Raw genomic sequence first — 11,797 nt, forward strand, 5'->3', positions numbered from 1 at the left:
CCCCGCAGACCTCCACCGCCATGGCGTAGAATGATCATCTGCCACTAGTCTTCAAGTTTGGTGAAGTTGACTCCGAGCTGGAGGAGATAGAAAATAAGGAGGAATGGAGCCTCATGGACATGGCCCAGAACGAGCTGGCCGCGGCGGTTTCTGCCCCCGTTCCCATCCCAGCTCCTGATAACCCACAAGTATATGGGATTGCAACAGTTTTCGAGGGTAGAGTATTCAACCCAAATTTGTTGATTCGACACAAGGGGAGCCAAAGAATATACTCAAGTATTAGCAGCTGAGTTGTCAATTCACCCACACCTGGAAACATAATATCTGCAACAAAGTATTTAGTAGCAAAGTAATATGATGGTAGTGGTAACGATTGCAAAAGGTAATGGTAGCAAAATTATTGTTTTTGGTATTTTGTAGTGATGATAACAATAGCAACGGAAAAGTAAATAAGCGAAGAACAATATATGGAAAGCTCGTAGGCAATGGATCGATGATACAGAATTATGCCGGATGCGGTTCATCATGTAACAGTCATAACCTAGGGTGACAAAGAACTGGCTCCAATTCATCAATGTAATGTAGGCATGTATTCTGAATATAGTCATACGTGCTTATGGAAAAGAACTTGCATGACATCCTCAAACTAAAGCATTAACACATAGAGTACCGGACCAAAGCATTAACACATAGTGAATACATGAACTCCTCAAACTACGGTCATCACCGGGAGTGGTCCCGATTATTGTCACTTCGGGGTTGCCGGATCATAACACATAGTAGGTGACTATAGACTTGCAAGATAGGATCAAGAACTCTCATATATTCATGAAAACATAATAGGTTCAGATCTGAAATCATGGCACTCGGGCCCTAGTGACAAGCATTAAGCATAGCAAAGTCATAGCAACATCAATCTCAGAACATAGTGGATACTAGGGATCAAACCCTAACAAAACTAACTCGGTTACATGATAAATCTCATCCAACCCATCACTGTCCAGCAAGCCTACGATGGAATTACTCACGCAAGGCGGTGAGCATCATGAAATTGGTGATGGAGGATGGTTGATAATGACGATGGCAACGGATTCCCCTCTCCGGAGCCCCGAACGGACTCCGGATCAGCCCTCCCGAGAGGTTTTAAGGCTTGGCGGCGGCTCCGTATCGTAAAACGCGATGAACCCTTCTCCTTTCTTTTTTTCCCCGAAAGCAAATATATAGAGTTGGAGTTGAGTCGGATGATCTCCAGGGGGGCCACAAGGTAGGGGAGAGCACCCAGGGGGGTAGGCGCGCCCCCCACCCTCGTGGCTAGGATGTGGGCCCCCTGATCTTCATCTTTTGCAAGGATTTTTTATTATTTCCAAAAAGATGTTCCGTGAAGTTTCAGGTCATTTCGAGAACTTTTGTTTCTGCACATAAATAACACCATGGCAATTCTGCTGAAAACAGCGTCAGTCCGGGTTAGTTCCATTCAAATCATGCAAGTTAGAGTCCAAAACAAGGGCAAAAGTGTTTCAAAAAGTAGATACGACGGAGACGTATCAACTCCTCCAAGCTTAAACCTTGGCTTGTCCTCAAGCAATTCAGTTGACAAACTGAAAGACATAAAGAAAAACTTTTCAAACTCTGTTTGCTCTTGTTGTTGTAAATATGTAAAGCCAGCATTCAAGTTTTCAGCAAAGATTATAAACTAACCATATGCACAATAACGATTAGGTCTCATGTTTACTCATATCAATGGCATAATCAACTAGCGAGCAATAATAATAAATCTCGGATGACAACACTTTCTCAAAACAATCATAGTATGATATAACAAGATGGTATCTCGCTAGCCTTTTCTGAGACCACAAAACATAAATGCAGAGCACCCTTAAAGATCAAGGACTGACTAGACATTGTAATTCATGGTAAAAGAGATCCAGTCAAGTCATACTCAATGTAAACTAACAGTAATGAATGCAAATGGCAGCGGTGCTCTCCAACCGGTGCTTTTTGATAAGAGGATGATGACTCAACATGAAAGTAAATAGATAGGCCCTTCACAGAGGGAAGCAGGGATTTGTAGAGGTGCCAGAGCTCGGTTTTGAAATAGAGGTGAATAATATTTTGAGCGGTATACTTTCATTGTTAACATAACAACCAAGAGATGGTGATATCTTCCATGCTACACACATTATAGGCGGTTCCCAAACAGAATGGTAAAGTTTATACTCCCCCTCCACCAACAAGCATCAATCCATGGCTTGCTCGAAACAACGAGTGCCTCCAACTAACAAGAGTCTTAGGGGTAGTTTTGTTTGCAATTATTTTGATTTGATTTGGATAAAGCATGGGACTGGGCATACCGGTGACCAGCCATTTTCTCGTGAGTGAGGAGCGGAGTCCACTCCTCTTGAGAATAACTCGCCTAACATGGAAGATATAGACAGCCCTAGTTGATACATGAGCTATTCGAGCATACAAACCAGGATATTTATTTGAAGGTTTAGAGTTTGGCACATATAAATTTACTTGGAACGGCAGGTAGATACTATATATAGGTAGGTATGGTGGACTCATATGGAATAACTTTGGGGTTTATTGGATTGGATGCACAAGCAGTATTCCCGCTTAGTACAGGTGAAGGCTAGCAAAAGACTGGGAAGCGAACAGCTAGAGAGCGACAACAGTCATGAACATGCATTAAAATTAATCAACACCGAATGCAAGCATGAGTAGGATATAATGCACCATCAACATAAATATCGTAGAGGCTATGTTGATTTTGTTTCAACTACATGCGTGAACATGTGCCAAGTCAAGCCACTCGAATCGTTCAAAAGAGGATACCACCCTATCATACCACATCACAACCATTTTAATAGCATGTTGGCATGCAAGGTAAACCGTTATAAGCTCCTAGCTAATTAGGCATGGCATAAGAAACTATGATCTCTAATTGTCATTGCAAACATGTTTATTCATAATAGGATGAATCAGGAACGATGAACTAATCATGTTTACAAAAACAAGAGAGGTCAAGTTCATACTAGATTCTCCCATCTCAATAAGTTCATCATGTAATCATCATTATTGCCTTTCACTTGCACGACCGAATAGTGTGGATAATAATAATAGTGCACGTGCATTGGACTAAGCTGGAATCTGCAAGGATTCAATAAACAGGAGAAGACAAGGCAATATGGGCTCTTTTGTCAGATCAACAATAATGCATATAAGAGCCACTTCAACAATTTAATCATGGTCTTCTCCTATCGACCCCCAAAGAAAAGAAAAGAAATAGAACTATTTACACGGGAAAGCTCCCAACAAGCAAAAGAAGAACAGGAAATCTTTTTGGGTTTTCTTTTTAATTACTACTACAAGCATGGAAATTAAAACTAGCTAAAAGCTACAACTAATCTTTTTGGTTTTTCTTAAGGTTAATTAAGCACACAAGAAGAAAGCATAAAAAGGAAAATAAACTAGCATGGATGATACAATGAAAAAGTATGAGCACCAACATCTAGCAATGAGTGTGTGAACATGAATATAATGTCGGTGAGAAATACGTACTCCCCCAAGCTTAGGCTTTTGGACTAAGTTGGTCTATGGCCACGGTTGGCCTGGAGGATATCCATAGTAATAGTAGGGGTCGTACTGCGATGCAGCAGTCATTGCATCGTCGGCTACAGCTTGGAGGCAAGCTATCTCAGCTCTCCTCTTATACTCTTCCGCCTCCTCTCTGGTTACAAAATATCTCCTTTTTGCCTGAAAGTCAAAGAAAGTAGAAGCAGGGAGAGCGACGTGATAGGTGCGTCGTCTGTCAAAGATTAGTCGGTATTGGAGGAACTGACCATTCCTCTCAACAAACCGATGACGAACCATAGACTCATAATCCAAATAAGCAGGAGGCAACTCAATATCATCTTCACGTATGGTTATACCAAGAAAATTAGCTATGTGGGTTGCATAAATTCCACCAAAGAAATCTCCATTAAATCTATTAAGATGCAACCTACGTGCAACAATGGCTCCCAAATTATAAGATTTATCTCCTAACACAGCACTCCTAAGAATACTGACGTCAGGGACACACATGTGACATGCCTCATCTTTACCATTAATGCATCTACCTATGAAGAGAGCAAAATAATGTATAGCAGGAAAGTGAATGCTCCGTATGGTAGCTTGTGTTATATCTCTAGATTCCCCCACAGTTATACTAGCAAGAAAATCTCTAAATTCAGATTTGTGAGGTTCCCTAACACTACCCCATTGTGGAAGTTTGCAAGCAGTGGTAAAATCCTCTAAGTCCATCGTATAAGATTTTTCATAAAGATCAAACAGCACAGTTGGAGAATTGTGTGAAGATGAAAATTCAAACCTCCTCACAAAGGAACTAGTGAGATAGTGGTACTGGCGGCACTTTTCCTCCTCGAAGCTCACAAGATCAGCGTTCCGCAAATATGCGTTAAATTCTTCCTTGATTTCCGCTCAATCCATAAAGTCCTCTGAAGGCCATTCACAGGGCCGTACTGGAGCGTCCCTTGGTGGCTCATCATCAGCATCATGCATTGCAAGCCTGGGCTCTTGTTTCCTTGAAGAGCCACCTTGGTACATTTTCCTAAACATATTTCTTCCTCTGAAAAATTTCTGAAATTTTTAGTAACTTCAAAATAAAAGTGAACCAAACTCAACAATATTGATAGCAACTACTCCTACAAGTGCCTAGAGCCTATATTATACATCAAAACTACTTGGAACCATATAAATTTGACATGCAAGCTCAAGAACATGGTCACCTAGGCAGCATAAATTAGCAATGGATAAAGCACTAGAACAAAAACTAATTGGACCAATGGGGAGTCACATACCAAGGAACAATCCCCCCAAGCAGTTTTGTGAGAGGTGCTTTGAGCAAGGATATCGAAAATGGCAGCAAAATGAGCTTGGACTCGGGTTTGAACTGGATAATCATGTTTGTGGGAGGAAGAAGGAGTGCGTGGGTGCAGGAATAAGTGGAGGAGGGCCACCGTGGGCCCACGAGGCAAGGGGGTGCGCCCAGGGGGTAGGGCGCGCCCTCCACCCTCGTGGCCAGGTGGATGCCCCCCATGCTGTGTTCTCAGTGCCAAATATTCTCAGATATTACAGAAAAAATCATATTTAAATTTTAGGGCATTTGGAGAACTTTTATTTTGGGGTATTTTTATATTGCACGGATAAATCAGATAACTGACGGAAAATACTTATTTTAATTTTATTTAATATAAATAACTTAAAGTAAAAGGAGGGTACAGAGAGTTGTGTTTTCTAAATTCATCCATCTCATGATCATCAAAAGTAATTCATTAACAAGGTTGATCAAGTCTTGTTAACAAACTCATTCCGAATAACATGAAACCGGAGAATTTTCGAATAACACTAGGTTACCTCAACGGGGATATGCACATCCCTAACAATAAGAATATCATATTTCTTCTTGACAGTAGGAAGAGGAAATTCAAAACCTCCAAAAATAATTGATAGAATTTTTCCAATAGAGTTGATACTGTGGACTTGAGGTTGTTTCCTCGGAAAGTGTATCGTATGCTCATTAACATTAACATGAAAAGTGACATTGCCTTTGTTGCAATCAATAACAGCCCCTGCAGTATTCAAAAAGCGTCTTCCAAGAATAATAGACATACTATCGTCCTCGGGAATATCAAGAATAACAAAGTCCGTTAAAATAGTAACATTTGCAACCACAACAGGCACATCCTCACAAATACCGACAGGTATAGAAGTTGATTTATCAGCCATTTGCAAAGATATCTCAGTAGGTGTCAACTTATTCAAATCAAGTCTACGATGTAAAGAGAGAGGCATAACACTAACACCGGCTCCAAGATCACATAAAGCAGTTTTAACATAGTTTCTTTTAATGGAGCATGGTAAGTGGGTACTCCTGGATCTCCAAGTTTCTTTCGTACTCCACCCTTAAAAGTATAATGGTGGAAATTTTAGCTTCCGGTATCTTTCTTTTATTAGTAACAATTTCTTTCATGTACTTAGCATAAGGATTCATTTTAAGCATATCAGTTAATCGCATACACAAAAAGATAGGTCTAATCATTTCAACAAAGCGCTCAAAATCCTCATCATCCTTTTTCTTGGATGGTTTGGGAGGAAAAGGCCTGGGTTTCTGAACCCAAGGCTCTCTTTCCTTACCGTGTTTCCTAGCAACAAAGTCTTTCTTATCGTAACGTTGATTCTTTGATTGTGGGTTATCAAGATCAACAGCAGGTTCAATCTCTATATCATTATCATTGCTAGGTTGGGCATCAACATGAACATTATCATTAACATTATCACTAGTTTCAGGTTCATTACCAGATTGTGTTTCAGCATCAGAAATAGAAATAACATTTGGATTCTTAGGTGTTTCAGCAATAGGTTCACTAGAAGCATGCAAAGTCCTATCATTCTTATTTTTCTTCCTTTTAGAAGGACTAGGTGCATCTATATTATTTCTCTGAGAATCTTGCTCAATTCTCTTAGGATGGCCTTCAAGATACAAAGGTTCCTGAGTCATTTTACCACCTCTAGTCATAACTCTAACTGCATTATCATTATTCTTGCTATTCAGTTCACTAAGCAAATCATTTTGAGCTTTAAGTACTTGTTCTACTTGAGTAGTAACCATAGAAGCATGTTTACTAATAAGTTTAAGTTCACCTTTGACATTAGCCATATAATAACCCAAGTGTTCAAGCATACCAGCACTGTGTTTTAATTCTCTACCAAAATAAGCATTGAAGTCTTCTTGCTTAACCATAAATTTATCAAACTCATCTAAGCATGGGCTAGCAAACTTAGTAAATGGGATTTCAGCTTTATCATATCTATAGAGAGAATTTACCTTTACTACCTGTGTCGGGTTATCAAGACCATGCATTTCTTCAATAGGAGATGGATTAAAATTATGCATTTCTTCGGCAGGCGGTAAATTAAGACCATGTATTTCTTCAATAGGAGGTAAATTATTAACATCTTCAGCTTTAATACCCTTTTCTTTCATGGATTTCTTTGCCTCTTGCATATCTTCAGGACTGAGAAATAGAACACCTCTCTTCTTCGGCGTTGGTTTAGGAATAGGCTCAGGAAGTGTCCAATTATTTTCATTAGTCAACATATTATTTAATAGAATTTCAGCTTCATCCGGTGTTCTTTCCCTGAAAATAGAACCAGCACAACTATCCAGGTAATCTCTGGAAGCATCGGTTAGTCCATTATAAAAGATATCAAGTATTTCATTTTTCTTAAGAGGATGATCAGGCAAAGCATTAAGTGATTGGAGAAGCCTCCCCCAAGCTTGTGGGAGACTCTCTTCTTCAATTTGCACAAAATTATATATATATATCCCTTAAGGCAGCTTGTTTCTTATGAGCAGGGAAATATTTAGCAGAGAAGTAATAAATCATATCCTGGGGACTACGCACACAACCAGGATCAAGAGAATTAAACCATATCTTAGCATCACCCTTTAATGAGAAAGGAAATATTTTAAGGATATAAAAGTAGCGAGTTCTCTCATCATTAGTGAACAAGGTGGCTATATCATTTAATTTAGTAAGATGTGCCCCAACAGTTTCAGATTCATAGCCATAAAAGGATCAGATTCAACCAAAGTTATTATATCAGGATCAACAGAGAATTCATAATCCTTATCAGTAACATAGATAGGTGAAGTAGCAAAAGCAGGGTCAGGTTTCATTCTAGCATTAAGGGATTGCTGCTTCCATTTAGCTAATAACCTCTTTAGATCATATATATCATTGCAAGCTAAAATAGCTCTAGCAGATTCTTCATCCAGAACATAACCCTCAGGAACAACAGGCAATCTCTCCCTAATAATAAAGCACGGATTGACTCCGTGGGTTCACCATCACAATACGCATTCTTCTCATGTCATAATACGCTTTTACGATTTATAGGGACAAAATCGCAATATAAACGAGGTGGTACTAATTAGGGTCGCGGTTTTAGGTATTCAAACCGCACTCACGTCCCTAAGTGAATTAACGATTCGCGATAGAAAAAAAAGGTCCCGAATAGGTGCTGCATCGCCCCCACCGCTTTGCCTCGATTGGCACTGGCGTAGGCCACCCCGCTGCTCGACCTCACCTCGCACCGGAGGCGACCACCACCATCCTCCCCGCTCCCTCCCCTCCCCCAACCCGATATAGATGCCTAACCTGTGGGAACGGGTAGGCGGCCGGCAGGCGATGCAAGGCGCGGTGTCGGCGCGAGGAAGACGAGCATATCCGGGCACGGCGTCGACCGATCTGGTGGTTGGAGCGGCGGCTTGTTCCGGTGCCAACGGCGTCCTGCTCATCCAGAGAAGGAAAGAGAAGGGCTTGAGGGAGAGAGGAAACAGAGGAAGAAAGGAGAGGGAGTATGACGATCAGGATTCAGGGAGAAGAAGAACGATGGAAGAAGGATGGCTGGCCTCCTCGGCGCATGCCATACAATCTAAAGGTCTGACCATGTTTCTTTTCTTCCATCTTCTAATACAATCACAAATCAGCAATCAGCAAGGAGGGAGCTGTAGGATCAGTGTCTACCCTTTTCTGCAGCTCAATCATGGTGTTGTTTGTGGCTTCCACTCTCATACTAATTGATTAGGTGCTCTAACAGGTTCATATCAGACAAGGCAACCACAACAGTACAACCATCATAATCTCATGGGTGAAAACAGTCAGAACCTGGATCGAGCACTGTGTTTTACGGGACTTCATAAGATAATCTCAATTGTTCTGCAGAGGGAAAGCATTCGCGGTATACGTTCTACAAATATACCTCAGGATACATTCATCATTGTACAATCAAGAACCTGAAGGTTACTGGCACATCAAACATTTGATGCTTATGTTTTATGAAGGTTGGAATCTTGATTCAAGGCTTAATTATGACTTTTCTTGCAGTTTGACACAAAGTATTCTATGCCGTTGGAACTGAAGAGACGCTGGAAAATATTTGGTTTAGGACCCCTCCGAAAAGTGGCCCAGATGTGCCATATACATTTCGTCTGATAGGTATTGTCAAATTTACTCAGAATATAACTTGCATGGTCATGTCTGAATTCCAACATAATAATACTATTGTAGTTTGTGAGTAATATTACTAAGAATTTTACTATTGTGTTTAGGTGATCTCAGTCAGAGTTTCGACTCCAATGTCACGCTCGCTCATTATGAGTCCAATTCAAAAGCCCAGGCAGTGCTTTTTGTCGGGACCTGACAAATGCCGATAATTGCCCATATCATGATAAATTGATAATACAAGGTGGGATATGTGGGCAAGATTTGTACGGCGGAATCTCGCATACCAGCCTTGGATCTGGACAGCTGGAAACCATGAGATAGATTTTGCTCCTGAACTTGTAAGGATAGTTGTCTCTGATACTTTATTCACATTTCTTATGTCTCAACGGATGCTTTTACAGTTCAAGTAGAAGTACCAAATAGAAAACAATTCAGTGGAGTTATGTTATATGCATTTCAATGCTCATTGAATTAGACTGTGCTCCATTCAGAGTTTCATTTGATTAGGCATATTGCTTAAAAAGAATATCAACGTATTTGCAGGGCGAAACAAAGTCATTCAAGCCATACAGCAGCAGGTATCCCACACCCTGTAAGGCTTCTGGTAGCACATCAGTACCTTACTGCTATTTCATCAAAAGAGCCTAAGCCTATATCATTGTCCTGGCCTCATACTCTGCATACGGTATGTTACGTTCTTCTAACTCCTAATCTGAAGACAACTTGCATTGGCAGGTATACATATGTAGTAGATGGGTACATAATTAACTGGGATACAAGTATGAAGTGCTGCAGTTGCAGCAGTAGATCGTCCCTGCAGAGTAGCAACACTCTAGCCAGCTGCAGCCCACTGAATCCAAACTTGTTCGCACACACGAGGAAGATGAGCATGAGGGAAATGTGGTTTCAGAACTGAGCGTGTTGGGCGGCGGTGCGGCATAAGCTCGAATAATGGTTTGCTAATTACTTTACATCATGTGGAGTTGCAAGACTCCTCCTATTGCTTTGGGTGACACATGGGTACGCCAACTCCTGTTGCTTTGGGTGAGAAAACTCATTCTCTAGGGGACAAATGTATGTCTACAGATTTTCTTTAATCATATAAAGAAGTCACGGCTAGGTGTTTCCTTTCTTTTTGCCTAGATACAATTTTGTTTTAGGCTTTGGGTGAGCTGGGAAAAATATAGAATGAGTGTTGTATGGGTTGATTTCAGCATAGGTATATTAGCTTATTTAAATTCCTAATTCAATGCATATTCCTAATGGTATTGTACTAATTGATAGATGGTAGTTTATAATTTTGATTGATCCATTCCTGCAATTCTACTCAATGCGTTCCCAAAATTTCTATTCAAATTTGTTCCTAGAGATGGTAGCTAAAATAAACGACATGATAATCTAAAAAAATTGATAAGAATGGTGCTCTATTATTCTCTATCTTAAACATAGGTTCTAGGCAAGCAAATCAATATAGTAAAATGTGTGTTTAATTAAGAGTTAGAGTGCTACCATCTAAAAAAGATTAAAATTGCTACTAAGTTCATACAAGATTAAGGTTATTACCAAGTACACACCACAGTTCTTTTGGTGGTTCACTACAATCCATCCCTTTGTTACAAACCAGCGCCACCTATGAATATCCGAAGGATATATAGGTAACTGGTTTGCCCGAGCAAGCGAGTAGCAGTACATGAATATTGATTCAGCAACTGTGAGTTGTTCCCATTCAAAATCAGTGTATAAGCTTTTATATGCCATCACATGTGGAAATTGGCTTCAACTAACATTGTTAAGTTCTTACTCGGTGACTTTTGCATGCTCTTGAACAGGTATAGGATATACACTGGCAAGGAAGCTTCCCAAGGCTGGCGGTAATGTGTTAAAAAATGCCTTATATTAAGTTACAGAGATAGTATCACATAACCTACTCGGTTTAGGTACCAACTCTTCTAGATCATTGATCAATCAAAGATGTTTTTCGTGGTTTTTCTAAATAACAAGCAAATTAAATGTTTCTGCAGACACTTTCGGAAAGAATGAAATGGACAGTATGCAAGTAACAATAACAATTTAGTCTTTTTTTGACACACAATATATCTCTACAGCTGAATGCTTGAAAAGGGAATTTGGAGAGCAACATTTGTGGGTAACTACTGCTGAGCTACTTGGTTCTTATATTGTCATTGAACTTTTATTCACAAACAATCATGTTTGCCAGTTCAAAATAGTACAGTGCAACACATTTGGTTCCATAGTCCCTGTTCAATGACGCCTCTGGTCCATGGTCGGGCGACGCGTTAAGGATCCCTGAGCTTCTGTGGATCTCACGCTGCCGACGGAGCCCCACATCCCCTAGGACCCGACTCCCACCACAAGGGCTCGATTCCTCTCATTATCCCTACTCATGGCAGTTGACATGCTCTCCTATCTTTAGTTGGCGGCAACTAATCATCCACTATTCAAAACTAAATTTTTCCAATCTAATGTGTGTTGGTTGAGTTGTTTTCTGAAGAGTTGTGTTTGTTTGCATTCTTTCTATGTGCAGTTGTAGCACAATCAGGTCAGGGTGCTAGAATAGTAAAAAGCTCAAGTGATGGAAAAAAGATGACACATGGTGATTGGATGAGCTTCGCCTGCATGCCCCTGCTGCATCCCCATGTCTCCAAGTGCAGGTATTGGCTTCATGCAGTTCTATTTTTGCATACATGTACATAATGGACCAC

The 11,797-nt window shown here is 40.3% G+C and overlaps 1 pseudogene; it reads left to right on the forward strand.

The window, feature by feature from the left end:
- Positions 1-8,427: 8,427 nt before the first annotated feature.
- LOC123129741 (purple acid phosphatase 2-like) lies at positions 8,428-9,990 on the forward strand (annotated as a pseudogene).
- The last annotated feature ends 1,807 nt before the right edge of the window (positions 9,991-11,797 follow it).

This window comes from Triticum aestivum, chromosome 6A (genome assembly GCF_018294505.1).
Source record: "Triticum aestivum cultivar Chinese Spring chromosome 6A, IWGSC CS RefSeq v2.1, whole genome shotgun sequence".
NCBI classification, from domain to species: domain Eukaryota; kingdom Viridiplantae; phylum Streptophyta; class Magnoliopsida; order Poales; family Poaceae; genus Triticum; species Triticum aestivum.